Here is a 21,593-nt window from a genome sequence, read left to right as displayed (position 1 = left end):
ACGACTTTTTAACCCTAACCTTAGTTTGTTAACAAAAATAATGTATTTACTTAGTTTTAAAGATTGTAGGATCGACTACTTACGACTAGCAAGCGCGGATACGCGAGTGCACGCACCGGGACCACTGTTCGCAAGTAGTACCTTATTATTATTGGTATTATCATCATCATTACAGCCTTAAAATAAATCTTTGTCAACTTACCGTATTCAGACACAAACAACGAGTCAACGATCGTTAATTAAGCACCTTAATTAATTAATTAAGGAAAGTTATATCCCTTTATATGGTTATAGTTCTTCAATTTTCTATGACTGGTTCGTTTCGTTCCGGTGTCTTCTTTGTCCCATTCTGTCAACGATTTTACCATCGAGGTAATATAGAATATATACACTCACATATTCTAATCTACGACCGTTTCCAGCGCACGAACTGGACCCCGTCGCAGACACCGAAAGAAAGAAGGCATCTTTGACTTATATCTTCCTGATGTGACGTCAGGCCGTTGCACTTCCCATCCGTTTCTGACGTCATTTTCTCTCCTGTCCAATCATTGTCCTTCCTTCACACTTCTCTCTCATCTAAAGAACAATGCTTGGATACCTTTTGGGGATCTTTTCGGTTTGACCGGCAGTTTTTGAAAATAATTTCCACGTAACTAAACACTTTTAAACTTCGTATACTGGTAGAATGTGTTTATAAAACATCTGTTTCTCTTGGCTTTATTGAGAAAATTCTATAGTTTGTAAGATATTTGGGATCTTTTCGGTTTGAACGGCAGTTTTTTTTAATAATTTCCACGTGTTAGGGTTAGAAGTGGGGAGAAAAGGCTTTCTGTTATCTTCGCAAATGTAAACAAAGTCACGTGTGTACTTATATATCGAAGCATCGCCTTATTATTTACTTTGTGTAAAAAAAAGGATCTTTTCGGTTTGACCGGCAGTTTTTTGTAGCGGTGTCATATGAAATTGTCACCCATAATTATGACCCTAGTATCGATCTATTGCATTTCAATCTTTGTTAGGGTTAGGGGTGGGGAAAGGGCATCTTTTTTTTCTTCAAAAATGTAAATAATCCCAATCTGTTTCTTAAACGAAGGACATATTCATAAGGCACATAATGTTTTTTTTTTACCTCAATAGACGTCCTTGATTGGTTGAAATTGCAGAAAAAAAACAACAAATATGTTACAAACTACAGAATTTTCTCAATAAAGCCAAGGAAAAGGATGCTTTATAAATACATTCTATCTGTATACGAAGTTTAAAGTTCTTTTAGTTACCTAGAAATTTAAAAACCTGCCGTTCAAACCGAAAAGATCTCCATTATTCCCAGAGAATAGTTGGCGAACCAGATGGCAGCACCAGGCTTCATTCTGATCTGGTAGAGTTTCTACAGCTGGTTGGTGTTAGGAGGGCATCCAGCTGTAGAAACTCTGCCAGATCAGATTGGAGCCTGGTGCAGCTTCCTGGTTCGCCAGTCCTCAATCAAATCGTACAACCCATGCTAGAATGGAAATTGGACGTTAAACGATGATGATGATGATGATCACAGTGATCAATTTTCTCTCATGTATAATTAAGTTGCTACTTTGAGAGAACCGTCAGTGGATGGAATGTAGTGTCTTGTGTTCGATATTCGAAGGTTGATTAATTCTTCCATGACAACGGGGAGGGAAAAGATGGCGCCGCTCTCAACATAATGCACAATTACGAAAGGAAATAGAGTAGCGCTGGGATTTTTACCTTTTGACCTACAGATTTAAAACAATTCTTAAATCTGCAGAAAATTAGGAAGATTCATCATCATCATCATCATCATTTAGCGTCCGTTTTCCATGCTAGCATGGGTTGGACGGTTCAACTGGGGTCTGTGAAGCTAGAAGGCTTCATCAAGCCCAATTAGATCTGGCAGTGTTTCTATGGCTGGATGCCCTTCCTAACAGCATTCACTCCGTGAGTGTAGTGGGTGCTTTTTACGCGCCACCCGCACAAGGGCCAGACAGAGCTGGCAAACGGCCACGAACGGATGGTGCTTTTACGTGTCACCGGCACAGGGCCAGACTAGGCTGGCAACAGACATGAACGGGTGGTGCTTTTACGTCCCACCGACACGGGGACCAGGCAGAGCTGGCACACGGCCAAGAACGGATGGTGCTTCTACGTGTCACTGGCACAGGGGCCAGGTGAGGCTGGCAACGGACACGAATGGGTGGTGCTTTACGTGTCACCGACACGGAGGCTAGACGGTGCGGCGCCGGAAACGACCACGATCGGATGGTTCGCTTAACCACAGCTGCAATTCCCACTGATGTTGATCGACCTCAATTTGGTTCTGCTTTCTGATATATGAATTGATTTGGTTTGATTTTGATTTTGACTGTTCTCACTGGTGTTGCTAAGTCTTCCATTTTTAAAAGTATTTTATACTAACAAATAAAATATGGAGAACGGGCACTCGCGAATATAAACAGATCATGTCGTGTAGCCAGCTGTAGATGTCTCCTTAGGCTGAATTACATCAACATCTCTATATATATTCTTACGGAAACACCCGTCGCCGCTCGCCCGAACGGGCAGGTTTGCCACGGAACCCAGAGAGAGGAGAGATAGAACAACAACATCAACTGTAACTTCAGCACAGAGAGACACAGAGGCAACCGAGAGAGACACAAAACTGCAAGGCAACAACTGGCTTACATTTAACAACTAGTTTATGACAATTAATTGTTACAACATCAAAGCATTTAAAGGAAACAACAAATCAATACAGGTATACAACAGATCAAAGCATTTAAACATGCAAGTAACAATATAACAGTCCGGTAACGACACAACAAGTCATATACAGTTCGAAGGACATTATACAATGTTCAAATCACAACACTGTACAAATGTCTTTACACAATTCACATTGTTCATTTCACTGTTCAATACACCAATTCTTTTTTTCCATCTACAGTCTCTTTACATCGTAGCACGTATCAATACAATTAAATACCTTAATTCCTGATTAGAATAGCCAGTGTCCCATATTGTAGTTTCTCTCTCTCTGTCGCCTATTCCTCTGTATATATCCCTTTTTGCGCTGCTAGCTCCAACCTGCCAAGCTCTCGCATCCCAACCGCTTCCTCTGACTTCCAAAATCCGACAGTGCAAAACCTCACTTGCTCTGTCCTTGCCACTACCCTAGCTCTGCTACTCTCTGCCTGTCTTCCTCTGCCCCTCATCCTCTCTCACTGCTAATATCCTCTCTATCTGCTCTCAGCCCTAACTACCTATCTCTATCCTCAATCTGTCTCTTAGCCTTATACTCTCTCTATCTGCTCTCAGCCCTTACTCTATCTTTCTCACTACTTTCCTCTTCCTCGGCCCCCTCACATCTCTCTGACCCCCAATCGACCGCACAAGGCCAAAAGGTCCCTCCAAAAAAGCCATTACTCTTCCAGTAAACAAAGGGCTGTTGCTTTTCTTCCAGACGTGCCGGCGCCACTCCCAAAAAGTGGGTCAAGAAATACTGCACTAGCCAAACCATAACAATATAAATGGCCAAATGTCTGTCTGTGTGTGCCTGTCCTTTAAACAAATCCACAATTTTTCAGTTAGAGGGCTCGCACTTTCTATGGTCATTCAAAACCGTCCAAGAGTGGTCGTGCACATCTTTACATTTCCCCAGTCACCCCGCAAAGCCATTAAATATATATATAAACGGCAAAATGTCTGTGTGTGTGTCTTTTATACAAATCCACAATTTTTCAGTTAGAGGGCTCGCACTTTCTATGGTCATTCAAAACCGTCCAAGGGTGGTCGTGCACATCTTTACATTTCCCCAGTCACCCTGCAAAGCCATTAAAAAATCAATAGAACAAGGATCTCTGAACAAATAACAATATCTATTTTTCTGTCTGTACAAGCGTTACATCTCTGGACAATCAGTAGCTAGGTCGCCTTGGTGCGGAAGCAGCAGAGACAGTTTAATCACGATTGTGAAGGCATACTTCATAGATTCACTGAAGTCATGGATCGCCTTCAGAATTCCAGCCACACTGAGCTGGTCAAGTTGCGTCCGGCTTGGTTGGAAGCAGGGGCGAAGAGAGAGAGGGGACAGCGGTCAAGCTTAGCTGATGCTGATGACTGCACATGTGCATAAGGGGCTTCCGGCAGGCTCTTACCCCTGCGCATGCGTGGATGAAAATCCTAAAATGGCTTCAGGGACCAGGTGTCACTACACGGCTTCCCCTTGAGTGCGGGGCTTGAAAATAGAAAGATTGTAGTGGCACCAGAAATAAGATGGCTACCGATTACCCAGAAGATGTGGCACAAAATATGACAACTCAAAAGAAAATGTAATCACAATATACATATAGGTGCAGGAGTGGCTGTGTGGTAAGTAGCTTGCTTACCAGCCACATGGTTCTGGATTCAGTCCCATTGCGTGTCACCTTGGGTAAGTATCTTCTACTATAGCCTCAGGCCGACCAATGCCTTGTGAGTGGATTTGGTAGACGGAAACTGAAAGAAGCCTGTTGTATAGATGTATATATATGAATGTGATTGTGTTTGTCCCCCTAGCATTGCTTGACAATCGATGCTGGTGTGTTTATGTCCCCGTCACTTAGCAGTTCGGCAAAAGAGACCGATAGAATAAGTACTGGGCTTACAAAGAATAAGTCCCGGGGTCGAGATGCTGCATTAAAGGCGGTGCTCCAGCATGGCCACAGTCAAACGACTGAAACAAGTAAAAGAGAAAGAGAAAGAGAGAATAAGCATGCACAAAAAATTTATATTTTACAAAATGTTTAATAACAAAACATTGAAAATGTCCAGTACACAAAAGAAGAGCTGTCTGTCACAGGAAACTGTAGAGAATCCTCCTCATCATCATTGTATAACATCTGTTTTCCCTGCTAGCATGGGTTGGACGGTTGACTGGGGTCTGGGAAGCCAGGAGGCTGAACCAGGTTGCAGTCTGATCTGGCAGTGTTTCTGCAGCTGGATGCCCTTCTTAAACGCCAACCACTCTGTGAGTGCAGTGGATGCTTTTTACATGCCACCGGCACAGGGGCCAGGAGTGGCAGGCAGCGGCCACGATCGGTCGATGCTTTTTACGTGCCACCGGCACGGAAGCCAGGCAAGGATGGCAATGGCCAAGATCGGATGGTGCTTTTTACGTGCCAAGGGGCGCTGGCATCGGCCAAGATCGCTCGTTGCTTTTTATGTGCCACCAGCATGGGAGCCAGGCGAGGCTGGCAATGGCCACGATCAGATGGTGCTTTTTACATGCCACTGGCACAGGTGCCAGGGGAGGCTGCCAGCGGCACCGATTGGATGGTGCTTTTTACGTGCCACCAGCACTGGTATCTCAGCTACAATTTCCATTGATGTTAATTGATTTTCATTCTATTTCTGATTCTCACTTGACTCAACAGGTCTTCACAAGTAGAGTTTTGTGTCTCAAGAAAGTAAGGTATGCAAAAGTGGACTGGCTACATCCCAGGTAGAGGCCATGGGTTATGGTCTCACTTGTCCTGCCAGGTTGTAATAAATTTGGATATTGATACAATTAGACCTGTGTATGAATACTCAGATGTGTGCTTAAGTGGCGCTTTTGAGAGAATGACTCACCACAGATATCACAATGATATGGTTTTTCCCCAGTATGAATACGATTATGTTTAGGCAAGTCACTACTGTGAGAGAATGATTTACCACAGATATCACAATGATATGGCTTCTCTCCTGTATGAATACGTAGGTGTCTGGTGAAATTGCTAATTTCAGAGAATGATTCACCAGTTATCACATTGATATGGTTTTTCCCCATTATGAATACGTATATGTCTAGTCAAATGACTATAGTGAATGATTAACCACAGATATCACAATGGAATGGCTTCTCTCCTTATGACCACGTTTGTGTTCAGTCAAGTGACTAATTTGAGAGAATAATTTACCACAGATATCACACTGATGCGGCTTTTCCCCAGTATGAATAAATTTGTGACGAGTTAAAGTGCCATTTTCCAGAAAATGATTTACTACAGATATCACACTGATATGGTTTTTCTCCAGTATGAACACGTCTGTGCATTCTTAGATTACCAGTTTTAGAGAATGACTTACCACAGATATCACAGTGATATGGCTTCTCTCTTTTATCAGAGATTTTTGCTTTAGTTGAATTATTCATAATGAGAGAATAATTTCGTTATACATATCACAATGATAGTATCTGTTTCATTTCTATGAATATTTGTGTTCAAATGCATCAGAGAATAATTAAATGTTATGTTACTTTCATTGGTGATCTTGCTTAATATCTAAAACAGAAGATATAAATTGGTTAACTCTTTTGTAAAGTTACTCAAACTTAACCTGTAGGTTCATCATCATTTTCTCGAAGTGCTGATTTACCTAAACACAAACGTACTCATACAGGAGGAAAGCCCCATCATTGTAATATCTGTGGTAAATCATTTTCTAGAAGTAACATTTTAACTGATCACAAACGTATTCATACAGGAGAGAAGCCATACCATTGTGATATCTGTGGTAAATCATTTTCTCAGCCTTCTTCTTTAAAAGGGCACAAACGTACTCATACAGGAGAGAAGCCATATGAGTGTGATATCTGTGGCAAATCATTTTCTGAGCCTTCTTCTTTAAAAAGGCACAAACATATTCATACAGGTGGGAAGCCATATCAATCTGATATCTGTGGTGAATCATTTTCTAGAAGTAACATTTTAACTGATCACAAACGTATTCATACAGGAGAGAAGCCATACAATTGTGATATCTGTGGTAAATCATTTTCTCAGCCTTCTTCTTTAAAAGGGCACAAATGTATTCATACAGGAGAGAAGCCATATCAGTGTGATATCTGTGGCAAATCATTTTCTCAGCCTTCTTCTTTAAAAGGGCACAAACGTACTCATACAGGAGAGAAGCAATATCAATGTGATATCTGTGGTGAATCATTCTCTGAAAATAGCCATTTAACCAGACACCTACGTATTCATATAGGAGAGAAGCCATATTGTTGTAATATCTGTGGTAAATCATTCACTTACAGTAGTGACTTACCTAAACACAAACGTATACATACTGGGGAAAAACCATATCACTGTGATATCTGTGGTAAGACATTTTCTGATAATAGCAATTTGATCAGTCACAAACGTATTCATACAGGAGAGAAGCCATATCATTGTAATATCTGTGGTAAATCATTCTCTCACAGTAGTGACCTGCACAAACAGAAGATATAAATTGGTTAACTCTTTCGTAAAGTTACTCAAACTTAACCTGTAGGTTCATCATCATCTCTACATTCCAGATGGCAAAAAAATGTTGCTCTTAATTCCATCATCCAGAAGAAATATTTCCCCATAGTTTGTCCAAGATTTTTTATATATAAAGAAGTTGATCTTTTGATGAACGTGCCTTATGAATATATGGTCTTCATTTAATTGATGAAAGTCAATAAAAATATCAGACACACATCTGAATGAAGAAATTTCTTTTAAATCAACATGGTATGATATTATGAAATAGGAAAAAAATTCATTTCTATGAATATATTTGTGTTGCTATTTTCAGAGAATAATTTAATGCTATGCTTCTTTCATCTGTGATTTTGCTTAATATCTAAATCAAGAGGTGACAATTGTCTACCCTTTGTAAAGTCATCCAAGCTTAATTAACCTGTAAAACAATCATCTCCTCTATATTCCAGACAGCAAAGACTTCAAATTGTTGCTGTTAATTCCATCGTCCAGAAGAAATATTTTGCTGTTGTTTTTCACAGATTTCCTTTATAAGATGAGTTTGAGGTATTGATGAATGCTCCTTATAAATATATCATCTTCCTTTGGTTGATGGGAGCTGATAAAATATCAGAGGCACATCTGAATGAAGTAATTTCTTTCATATCAACAGGATGTTATATTCTGAAATAGAAAAAAAAAGAAGCAGTGAGATAAAGAGAATCATTAAACGACATAGTAATTCAACATTGCAAATCTTACAACATCAACACTGTCATCCATTTAATGTCCATGTTTGCAGGGGTCAGAATCCATTGAGGCATTGAAACTTTTACAACATTCTGTATAGAGATTTCTCTATTGTTCTGCCGTGGGAAAAATTTTGGTGAAGTGTTAATTAAAATTTTGGCTATGGTGGATCCAATCTACTTCATGCGTGCAAGATTCACTGCAAATATATTTGTATACACACACACACACACACATATATATATATATATATATATATATATATACATACAAGTAATAAGAGAAGGACCACATGTGGTCACTCTAACGCTAGAAATAGATCCGCAAAGGGAATCCGCCACTAAAGAATTGTTCTCAAGCATTAATTCAACATGCCAAGAACATAAGCGGGCAGGACAAATGAAAAATAACGAAAAAATGGATTAACTCTATACAATTGTTTCATCGTTAATAGATTGTGTAATTTTACTTACAAATCATTTTCGAATCATCGGTAGAGTATATCAAAAACATAATTTGCTGAACCAAACGCCAAACTCCATACGAAATTGATGTTATTAATTAATATTCAATTTCTTTCACCCTTACACACACACATATATGTATATATAATAATACATATATATGCATAAATACATACGTATACGTACATACATGTTTGTTTATATTCGCGAGTGCCTGTTCTGCGTATTTTATTTTTTAGTATAAAATAGTTTAAAAAATAGATTAATCGTTCAAATTTTCTCTGGTACGATTTAAAAAGAGTGGTCCTGGTGCGCGCACTCGCGCTAGTTTGTAGTGACTAGTCGATCCTACAACGACTATCTAGCAAAGTAAATAAAACACAAAATAAATAATTTTTTGGTGATCCTTCGGTATAAGTACCGTGAGTGGCTTTGTTTACATTTCTGAAGACAACAGAAACCCTTCTCTCCCACCCCTAACACAAACCTTAACCATAACCCCCCATATAGAATAAAAAAATACACTATCTTGAAATGTATCTGGTAATTCCGGTACCTATACCGAAGTTTCGATCATTTTTTTAAAACAAAGTAAATAAAGCAAAAATGCAAAGTAAGGATTGACTAGTCACGACACGCTTAATAGTACCCTTATATGTTTGTTTATATTCGCGAGTGCCCGTTCTCCGTATTTTATTTTTTAGTATAAAATATTTAAAAAATAGATTAATCTTTCTAATTTCCTCCATACTTTATGTATTCTGGATACATTTCCCATTTCCTAACTTTTTCTCACAAGTAAGCGTCATTATCCTGGAGAGGTGCGAGGTACTACTAGCGAACAGTGGTCCAGGTGCGCGCACTCGCGCATTCGTGCAAGCTAGTCGTATGTAGTCGATCCTACGACTTTTTAACCCTAACCTTAGTTTGTTTACAAAAATAATGTATTTACTTCGTTTTAAAAATTGTAGGATCGACTACTTACGATAGCAAGCTCTGTTCGCTAGTAGTACCTTATCATTAATGGTATTATCATCATCATTACAGCCTTAAAATAAATCTTTGTCAACTTACCGTATTCAGATACAAACAACGAGTCAGCGATCGTTAATTAAGCACCTTAATTAATTAATTAAGGAAAGTTATATCCCTTTATATGGTTATAGTTCTTCAATTTTCTATGACTGGTTCGTTTCGTTCCTGTGTCTTCTTTGTCCCATTCTGTCAACGATTTTACCTTCAAGGTAATATAGAATATATACACTCACATATTCTAATCTACGACCGTTCCAGCGCACGAACTGGACCCCGTCGCAGACACCGAAAGAAAGAAGGCATCTTTGACTTATATCTTCCTGATGTGACGTCAGGCCGTTGCACTTCCGATCCGTTTCTGACGTCATTTTCTCTCCTGTCCAATCATTGTCCTTCCTTCACACTTCTCTCTCATCTAAAGAACAATGCTTGGATACCTTTTGGGGATCTTTCGGTTTGACCGGCAGTTTTTGAAAATAATTTCCACGTAACTAAACACTTTTAAACTTCGTATACTTGTAGAATGTGTTTATAAAAACATCTTTTTCTCTTGGCTTTATTGAGAAAATTCTATAGTTTGTAAGATATTTGGAATCCTTTCGGTTTGACCGGCAGTTTTTTAAAAGAATGTCCACGTGTTAGGGTTAGAAGTGGGGGAGAAAAGGCTTTCTGTTATCTTCGCAAATGTAAACAAAGTCACGTGTGTATTTATATATCAAAGCATCGCCTTATTATTTACCTTGTGTAAAAAAAAAAGGGTCTTTTCGGTTTGACCGGCAGTTTTTGTAGCGGTGTCATATGTAATTGTCACCCATAATTATGACCCTAGGATCGATCTATTGCATTTCAATGTGTTAAGGTTAGGGGTGGGGAAGGGTATCATTTTTTCTTCAAAAATGTAAATAAACCCAATCTGTTTCTTAAACGAGGGACATATTCATAAGGCAACATAATGTTTTTTTAACTCAATAGACATCATTGATTGGTTGAAAGTGCAGAAAAAAACAACAAAGATGTTACAAACTACAGAATTTTCTCAATAAAGCCAAAGAAAAAGATGCTTTATAAATACATTCTATCTGTATATGAAGTTTAAAATTTTTTAGTTACCTAGAGATTTAAAAACCTGCCGTTCAAACCGAAAAGATCCCCATTATTCCCAGAGAACAGCTGGCGAACCAGATGGCAGCACCAGGCTCCAATCTGATCTGGTAGAGTTTCTGCAGCTGGTTGGTGTTAGGAAGGGCATCCAGCTGTAGAAACTCTGCCAGATCAGATTGGAGCCTGGTGCTGCCTCCTGGTTCGCCAGTCCTCAATCAAATCGTGCGACCCATGCTAGAATGGAAATCGGACGTTAAACAATGATGATGATGATGATCACAGTGATCTATTTTCTCTCATGTATAATTAAGTTGCTACTTTGAGAGAACCGTCAGTGGATGGAATGTAGTGTCGTGTGTTCGATATTCGAAGGTTGATTAATTCTTCCAATGACAACGGGGAGGGAAAAGATGGCCCCGCTCCCAACATAATGCACAATTACGAAAGGAAAGAGAGAAGCGCTGGGATTTTTACCTTTTGACCTACAGATTTAAAAGATAATTCTTCAATCTGCAAAAAATTAGAAAGATTCATCATCATCATCATTTAGCGTCCGCTTTCCATGCTAGCATGTGTTGGACGGTTCAACTGGGGTCTGTGAAGCTAGAAGGCTTCATCAAGCCCAGTCAGATCTGGCAGTGGTTCTACGGCTGGATGCCCTTCCTAATGCCAACCACTCCGTGAGTGTAGTGGGTGCTTTTTACGTGCCACCCGCACAGGTGCCAGACATTGCTGGCAAACGGTCACGAACGGATGGTGCATTTACGTGCCACCGACATGGGGGCCAGACAGAGCTGGCAAACGGCCACGAACGGATGGTGCTTTTACGTGTCAGCGGCATGGGGTCCAGGCGAGGCTGCCAACGGACACGAACGGGTGGTGCATTTACGTGCCACCGACACGGGAACTAGGCAGAGCTGGCACACGGCCACGAACAGATGGAGCTTTAACGTGTCACCGGCACGAGGGCCAGGTGAGGCTGGCAACGGACACGAGCGGGTGGTGCTTTTACGTGTCACCGGCACGGGGCCAGACAAGGCTGGTAACGGACGCGAACGGGTGGTGCATTTACCTCCCACCGACACGGGGACCAGGCAGAGCTGGCACACGGCCACGAACGGATGGTGCTTTTACATGTCACCGGCACGGGGGCCAGGTGAGGCTGGCAATGGACACGAACGGGTGGTGCTTTTATGTGCCACCGACACGGAGGCTTGACGGTGCGGCGCGGGAAACGACCACGATCGGATGGTTCGCTTAACCACAGCTGCAATTCCCACTGATGTTGATCGACCTCAATTTGGTTCTGCTTTCTGATATATGAATTGATTTGCTTTGATTTTGACTGTTCTCACTGGTCTTGCCGGGTCTTCCATTTTAAAAATTATTTTATACTAACAAATAAAATATGGAGAACGGGCACTCGTGAATATAAACAGATCATGTCGTGTAGCCAGCGGTAGATGTCTCCTTAGGCTGAATTACATCAACATCTCTCTATATATAAATGGCCAAATGTCTGTCTGTGTGTGCGTGTCCTTTATACAAATCCACAATTTTTCAGTTAGAGGGCTCGCACTTTCTATATCATTCAAAACTGTCCACGAGCGGTCGTGCACATCTTTACATTTCCCCAGTCACCCCGCAAAGCCATTAAAAAATCAAGAGAACAAGGATCTCTGAACAAATAACAATATTTATTTTTCTGTCTGTACAAGCGTTACATCTCTGGACAATCAGCAGCTAGGTCGCCTTGGTGCGGAAGCAGTAGAGACAGTTTCATCACGATTGTGAAGGCATACTTCTCAGATTCACTGAAGTCATGGATCGCCTTCAGAATTCCAGCCACACGGAGCTGGTCAAGTTGCGCCCGGCTTGGTTGGAAGCAGGGGCGAAGAGAGAGAGCGAGGACAGTGGTCAAGCCTAGCTGATGCTGATGACTGCACATGCGTGGATGAAAATCCTAAAATGGCATCTGGGACCAGGCGTCACTACAAGGCTTCCACTTCAGTGCAGGGCAAGAAAATAGAAAGATTGTAGTGGCACCAGAAATAAGATAGCTACCGATTACCCAGAAACTATGGGACAAAATATGACAACTCAAAAGAAAATGTAATCACAATATAGATATAGGCGCAGGAGTGGCTGTGTGGTAAGTAGCTTGCTTACCAACCACATGGTTCTAGGTTCAGTCGCACTGCGTGTCACATTGGTAAGTATTTCTACTATAGCCTCATGCCGACCAAAGCCTTGTGAGAGGATTTGGTAGACGGAAATTGAAAGAAGCCTGTCGTATATATGTATATATATATATATATATGCATGTGTTTGTGTGTCTGTGTTTGTCCCCCTAGCATTGCTTGACAACCGATGCTGGTGTGTCTATGTCCCCGTCACTTAGCAGTTCGGCAAAAGAGACCGATAGAATAAGTACTGGGCTTACAAAAGAATAAGTCCCGGGGTCGAGATGCACTATTAAAGGCGGAGCTCCAGCATGGCCACAGTCAAATGACTGAAACAAGTAAAAGAGAAAGAGAAAGAGAGAATAAGCAAGCACAAAAGATTTTATTTTTACAAAATGTTTAATAACAAAACATTGAAAATGTCCAGTACACAAAAGAACAGCTGTCTGTCACAGGAAACAATGGAGAATCCTCCTCATCATCATTGTATCACATCTGTTTTCCCTGCTAGCATGGATTGGACGGTTGACTGGGGTCTGGGATACCACGAGGCTGCACCAGGTTGCAGTCTGATCTGGCAGTGTTTCTACAGCTGGATGCCCTTTTTAAACGCCAACCACTCTGTGAATGTAGTGGATGCTTTTTACGTGCCACCAGCACAGGGTCCTACGCAGTCTGGCAGTGGCCACGGTCAGTCGGTGCTTTTTACAAGCCACCGGCATGGAAGCCAGTTCAAGCGGTGCTGGCAACGGCCACGTTCGGATGGTGCTTTTTACATGCCACTGGCACAGGTGCCAGGGGAGACTGGCAGCGGCCACAATCGGTAGGTGCTTCTTACGTGCCACCAGCACTGGTATCACAGCTACAATTTCCATTGATGTTGATAGATTTCGATTTTGATCCTGATTCTCACTTGCCTTAACAAGGTCTTCACAAGTAGAGTTTTGTGTCCCAAGAAGGAAAGGTATGCATAAGTGGACTGGCTACATTCCAGGTAGAGGCCATGGGTTATAGACTCACCTTTCCTGCCGGGTTGTAACAAATTTTGATATTGATACGATTACACCTGTTGATGAATACTCAGATGTGAACTTAAGTGGCATTTTTGAGAGAATGACTCACCACAGATATCACAATGATATGGTTTTTCCCCAGTATGAATATGTTTATGTTTAGGCAAATCACTACTGTGAGAGAATGATTTACCACAGATATCACAATGATATGGCTTCTCTCCTATATGAATACGTTTGTGACTGATTAAATTGCTATTACCAGAAAATGACTTACCACAGATATCACAGTGATATGGTTTTTAACCTGTATGAATACGTTTGTGACTGATTAAATTGCTATTACGAGAAAATGATTTACCACAGATATTACAATGATGGGGCTTTTCTCCAGTATGTGTACGTTTGTGTCTATTTAAGTCACTACTGGTAGAGAAAGATTTACCACAGATATCACACTGATATGGTTTCTCTCCTGTATGAGTACGTTTGTGTTTAGGTAAGTCAGCACTTCGAGAAAATGATGTACCACAGATATCACACTGATATGGTTTCTCTCCTGTATGAGTACGTTTGTGTTTAGGTAATTCAGCACGTCGAGAAAATGATTTACCACAGATATCACACTGATGCGGCTTTTCCCCAGTATGAATAAATTTGTGATGAATTAAATTGCTATTTTCAGAAAATGACTTACCAGAGATATCACAGTGATATGGTTTTTCCCCAGTATGTATACGTCTGTGACCAGACAAATTATTACTTCTGGAAAATGATTTACCACAGATAATACAATGATATGGTTTTTCACCTGTATGAATACGTTTATGTATAGGTAACTCACTACTGTGAGAGAATGACTTACCACAGATATCACAATGATATGGCTTCTCTCCTGTATGAATACGTTTGTGACTGATTAAATTGCTATTACGAGAAAATGATTTACCACAGATATTACAATGATGGGGCTTTTCTCCTGTATGTGTACTTTTGTGTCTATTTAAGTCACTACTGGTAGAGAATGATTTACCACAGATATCAGACTGATTTGGTTTCTCTCCTGTATGAGTACGTTTGTGTTTAGGTAAGTCAGCACTTCGAGAAAATGATTTACCACAGATATCACACTGATGCGGCTTTTCCCTAGTATGAATAAATTTGTGATGAATTAAATTGCTATTTTCAGAAAATGACTTACCACAGATATCACAGTGATATGGTTTTTCTCCAGTATGAACACGTCTGTGCCTTCTTAGATTACAACTTTGAGAGAATGACTTACCACAGATATCACAGTGATATGGCTTTTCTCTTTTATCAGAGATTTTTGCTTTAGTTGAATTATTCATTATGAGAGAATAATTTCATTATACATATCACAATGATAGTATCTGTTTCATTTCTATGAATGTTTGCGTTCAAATGCATCAGAGAATAATTAAATGTTATGTTACTTTCATTGGTGATCTTGCTTAATATCTAAAACAGAAGATATAAATTGGTTAACTCTTTTGTAAAGTTACTCAAACTTAACCTGTAGGTTCATCATCATCTCTACATTCCAGATGGCAAAAAAATGTTGCTCTTAATTCCATCATCCAGAAGAAATATTTCCCCATCGTTCGTCAAATATTTTATTTATATAAAGAGGCTGATGTTTTGATGAATGTGCCTTATGAATATATGGTCTTCCTTTAATTGATGAAAGTCAATCAAAATATCAGACACACATCTGAATGAAGAAATTTCTTTTAAATCAACATGGTATGATATTCTGAAATAGGAAAAAAATTCATTTCTATGAATATATTTGTGTTGCTATTTGCAGAGAATAATTTAATGCTATGCTTCTTTCATCTGTGATTTTGCTTAATATCTAAATCAAGAGGTGACAATTGTCTACCCCTTTGTAAAGTTATCCAAGCTTAATTAACCTGTAAAACAATCATCTCCTCTATATTCCAGACAGCAAAGACTTCAAATTGTTGCTGTTAATTCCATCGTCCAGAAGAAATATTTTGCTGTTGTTTTTCACAGGTTTCCTTTATAAGATGAGTTTGATGTATTGATGAATGCTCCTTATAAATATATCATCTTCCTTTGGTTGATGGGAGCTGATAAAATATCAGAGGCACATGTGAATGAAGTAATTTCTTTCATATCAACAGGATGTTATATTCTGAAATAGAAAAAAACAGAAGCAGTGAGATAAAGAGAATCATTAAACGACATAGTAATTCAACATTGCAAATCTTACATCAACACTGTCATCCATTTAATGTCTATGTTTGCAGGGGTCAGAATCCATTGAGGCATTGAAACTTTTACAACATTCTGTATAGAGATTTCTCTATTGTTCTGCCGTGCGAAAAATTTTGGTGAAGGTTAATAAAATTTTGGCAAGGATGGATCCAATCTACTTCAAGATTCACTACAAATATATTTGTATACACACACACACATATATATATATATATGTATATACATACAAGTAATAAGAGAAGGACCACATGTGGTCACTCTAACGCTAGAAATAGATCCGCAAAGGGAATCCACCACCAAAGAATTGTTCTCAAGCATTAATTCAACACGCCAAGAATGTAAGCGGGCAGGACAGATGAAAAATAACGAAAAAATGGATTAACTCTATACAATTGTTTCATCGTTAATAGATTGTGTAATTTTACTTACAAATCATTTTCGAATCATCGGTAGAGTATATCAAAAACATAATTTGCTGAACCAAACGCCAAAATCCATACGAAATTGATGTTATTAATTAATATTCAATTTCTTTCACCCTTACACACACACATATATGTATACGTAATAATACATATATATGCATAAATACATACGTATACGTACATACATGTTTGTTTATATTCGCGAGTGTCCGTTCTGCGTATTTCATTATTTAGTATAAAATAGTTTTAAAAAATAGATTAATCGTTGTAATTTTCACCGGTACTATTTAAAAAGAGTTGTCCCGGTGTGTGCACTTGCGCTAGTAAGTCGTCACTAGTCGATCCTACAACGACTACCTACCAAAGTAAATAAAACACAAAATAAATAATTTTTTGGCGATCCTTCGGTATAAGTACCGTGAGTGGCTTTGTTTACATTTCTGAAGATAACAGAAACCCTTTTCTCCCACCCCTAACATAAACCTTAACCATAACCCCCCATATAGAAAAAAAAAGACACTTTCTAGAAATGTATCTGGTACTTCCGGTACCTATACCGAAGTTACGCTCATTTTTCAAAGAAAATAATTTTTTTAAAACAAAGTAAATAAAACAAAAATACAAAGTAAGGATCGACTAGTCACGACTAGCTACTGCGGATGCGCGCACCTGGACCTCTCTTCTTAAATAGTACCCTTGTAAGAGTTAGCAGTTCCTTCTCTAAGCTTGGATTCGAAATCGAGTCCAAGAATCATCGGTCGTCAAATACCAATGCATGTATAGGCGCGAAATTAAGAATCCCTTTGTCCTGACATTGCTCAGGTCGGAGGTCAAAGGGAGATGATCAATCAGTTTCTGTCAGAACAAAGGGATTCTTAATTTCGCGCCTATACATGCATTGGTATTTGACGACCGATGATTCTTGGATTCGATTTCGAATCCAAGCTTAGAGAAGGAACTGCTAACTCTTACACCCTTGTATTTTTGTTTATATTCGCGAGTGCCCGTTCTCCGTATTTTATTTTTTAGTATAAAATATTTAAAAAATAGATTAATCTTTCTAATTTTCTCCATACTTTATGTATTCTGGATATATTTCCCATTTCAAAACTTTTTCTCACAAGTAAGTGTCATTATCTTGGAGAGGTGCGCGGTACTACTAGCGAACCTTGGTCCAGGTGGGCGCACTCGCGCATTCGTGCAAGCTAGTCGTATGTAGTCGATCCTACGACTTTTAAACCCTAACCTTAGTTTGTTTACAAAAATAATGTATTTACTTAGTTTTAAAAATTGTAGGATCGACTACTTACGATAGCAAGCTCTGTTCGCTAGTAGTACCTTATCATCATCATTACAGCCTTAAAATAAATCTTTGTCAACTTACCGTATTCAGATACAAACAACGAGTCAGCGATCGTTAATTAAGCACCTTAATTAATTAATTAAGGAAAGTTATATCCCTTTATATGGTTATAGTTCTTCAATTTTCTATGACTGGTTCGTTTCGTTCCGGTGTCTTCTTTGTCCCATTCTGTCAACGATTTTACCTTCAAGGTAATATAGAATATATACACTCACATATTCTAATCTACGACCGTTTCCAGCGCACGAACTGGACCCCGTCGCAGACACCGAAAGAAAGAAGGCATCTTTGACTTATATCTTCCTGATGTGACGTCAGGCCGTTGCACTTCCGATCCGTTTCTGACGTCATTTTCTCTCCTGTCCAATCATTGTCCTTCCTTCACACTTCTCTCTCAACTAAAGAACAATGCTTGGATACCTTTTGGGGATCTTTTCGGTTTGACCGGCAGTTTTTAAAAATAATTTCCACGTAACTAAACACTTTTAAACTTCGTATACTGGTAGAATGTGTTTATAAAACATCTGTTTCTCTTGGCTTTATTGAGAAAATTCTACAGTGTGGAAGATATTTGGGATCTTTTCGGTTTGAACGGCAGCTTTTAAAATGATTTCCACGTGTTAGGGTTAGAAGTGGGGAGAAAAGGCTTTCTGTTATCTTCACAAATGTAAACAAAGTCACGTGCGTACTCATATATGGAAGCATCGCCTTATTATTTACTTTGTGTAAAAAGAAAAGGATCTTTTCGGTTTGACCGGCAGTTTTTTGTAGCGGTGTCATATGAAATTGTCACCCATAATTATGACCCTAGTATCGATCTATTGCATTTCAATCAGTGTTAGTGTTAGGGGTGGAGGAAGTGTATCTTTTTTTCTTCAAAAATGTAAATAAACCCAATCTGTTTTTAAACGAGGGACATATTCATAAGGCACATAATGTTTTTTTTTACCTCAATAGACGTCATTGATTGCTTGGAATCGCAGAAATAAAAACAACAAATATGTTACAAACTACAGAATTTTCTCAATAGAGCCAACGAAAAAGATGCTTTATAAATACATTCTATCTGTATACGAAGTTTAAAATTTTTTAGTTACCTAGAAATTTTAAAACCTGCTGTTCAAACCGAAATGATCCCCATTATTCCAGAGAACAGTTGTCGAACCAGATGGCTGCACCAGGCTCCAATCTGATCTGGTAGAGTTTCTACAGCTGGTTGGTGTTAGGAAGGGCATCCAGCTGTAGTAACTCTGCCAGATCAGATTGGAGCCTGGTGTTGCCACTTGGTTCGCCAGTCCTCAATCAAATCGTGCAACCAATGCTAGAATGGAAATCGGACGTTAAACGATGATGATGATGATGATCACAGTGATCTATTTTCTCTCATGTATAATTAAGTTGCTACTTTGAGAGAACCGTCAGTGGATGGAATGTAGTGTCGTGTGTTCGATATTCGAAGGTTGATTAATTCTTCCAATGACAATGGGGAAGGAAAAGATGGCCCCGCTCCCAACATAATGCACAATTACGAAAGGAAATAGAGAAGCGCTGGGATTTTTACCTTTTGACCTACAGATTTAAAAGATAATTCTTAAATCTGCAGAAAATTAGGAAGATTCATCATCATCATCATTTAGCGTCCGCTTTCCATGCTAGCATGTGTTGGACGGTTCAACTGGGGTCTGTGAATCTAGAAGGCTTCATCAAGCCCATTCAGATCTGGATGCCCTTCCTAACGCCAACCACTCCGTGACTGTAGTGGGTGCTTTTTACGTGCCACCCGCACAGGTGCCAGAAAGAGCTGGCAGACGGTCATGAACGGATGGTGCTTTTACGTGCCACCGACACGGTGGCCAGACAGAGCTAGCAAACGGCCACAAACGGATGGTGCTTTTATGTGTTACCGACACGGGGGCCAGACAGAGCTGGCAAACGGCCATGAACGGATGGTGCTTTTACGTGTCACCGACACGGAGGCTAGACGGGGCGGCGCCGGAAACGACCACGATCGGATGGTTCGCTTAACGACAGCTGCACTTCCCACTGATGTTGATCGACCTCAATTTGGTTCTGCTTTCTGATATATGAATTGATTTGCTTTGATTTTGATTTTGACTGTTCTCACTGGTCTTGCTAAGTCTTCCATTTTTAAAAGTATTTTATACTAACAAATAAAATATGGAGAACGGGCACTCGCGAATATAAACAGATCATGTCGTGAAGCCAGCTGTAGATGTCTCCTTAGGCTGAATTACATCAACATCTCTCTATATATAAATGGCCAAATGTCTGTCTGTGTGTGCCTGTCCTTTATACAAATCCACAATTTTTCAGTTAGAGGGCTCGCACTTTCTATGGTCATTCAAAACCGTCCAAGGGTGGTCGTACACATCTTTACATTACCCCAGTCACCCCGCAAAGCCATTAAAAAATCAATAGAACAAGGATCTCTGAACAAATAACATTTATTTTTCTGTCTGTACAAGCGTTACATCTCTGGACAATCAGTAGCTAGGTCGCCTTGGTGCGGAAACAGCAGAGACAGTTTAATCACGATTGAGAAGGCATACTTCTCAGATTCGCTGAAGTTATGGATCGCCTTCAGAATTCCAGCCACACTGAGCTGGTCAAGTTGCGTCCGGCTTGGTTGGAAGCCGGGGCGAAGAGAGAGAGAGGACAGCGGTCAAGCCTAGCTGATGCTGATGACTGCACATGTGCATAAGGGGCTTCCGGCAGGCTCTTACCCCTGTGCATGCGTGGATGAAAATCCTAAAATGGCGTCACTACAAGGCTCCCCCTTTAGTGCGGAGCATGAAAATAGAATGATTGTAGTGACACCAGAAATAAGATGGCTACCGATTACCCAGAAGATGTGGCACAAAATATGACAACACAAAAGAAAATGTAATCACAATATACATATAGGCGCAGGAGTGGCTGTGTGGTAAGTAGCTTGCTTACCAAACACATGGTTTCAGGTTCAGTCCCACTGCGTGTCACATTGGGTAAGTATCTTCTACTATAGCCTCAGGCCGACAAAAGCCTTGTGAGTGGATTTGATAGACGGAAACTAAAAGAAGCCTGTTGTATAGATGTATATATATGAATGTGTTTGTGTTTGTCCCCCTAGCATTGCTTGACAATCGATGCTGGTGTGTCTATGTCCCCGTCACTTAGCAGTTCGGCAAAACAGACCGATAGAATAAGTACTGGGCTTACAAAAGAATAAGTCCCGGGGTCGAGATGCTCTATTAAAGGCGGAGCTCCAGCATGGCCACAGTCAAATGACTGAAACAAGTAAAAGAGAAAGAGAAAGAGAATAAGCATGCACAAAAGATTTTATTTTTACAAAATGTTTAATAACAAAACATTGAAAATGTCCAGTACACAAAAGAACAGCTGTCTGTCACAGGAAACAATAGAGAATCCTCCTCATCATCATTGTATAACATCTGTTTTCCCTGCTAGCATGGGTTGGACGGTTGACTGGGGTCTGGGAAGCCAGGAGGCTGCACCAGGTTGCAGTCTGATCTGGCAGTGTTTCTTCAGCTGGATGTCCTTCCTTAACGCCAACCACTCTGTGAATGTAGTGGATGCTTTTTACGTGCCACGGGGACAAGGGCCAGGAGAGGCTGGCAGCGGCCACGATCGGTCGGTGCTTCTTACGTGCCACCGGCTCGGAAGCCAGTTGGGACGCTGCTGGCAACGGCCACGTTCGAATGTTGCTTT

At 40.0% G+C, this 21,593-nt stretch overlaps 1 pseudogene; it reads right to left on the bottom strand.

The window, feature by feature from the left end:
* The window catches only part of LOC115225178, a 100,549-nt pseudogene that overhangs the window by 52,804 nt on the left and 26,152 nt on the right, over positions 1-21,593 (bottom strand).

This window comes from Octopus sinensis, linkage group LG27 (assembly GCF_006345805.1).
Source record: "Octopus sinensis linkage group LG27, ASM634580v1, whole genome shotgun sequence".
NCBI lineage: Eukaryota > Metazoa > Mollusca > Cephalopoda > Octopoda > Octopodidae > Octopus > Octopus sinensis.
The sequence above is the reverse complement of the archived record's forward strand: the minus strand, read 5'-3'. Positions and strand labels throughout refer to the sequence as shown.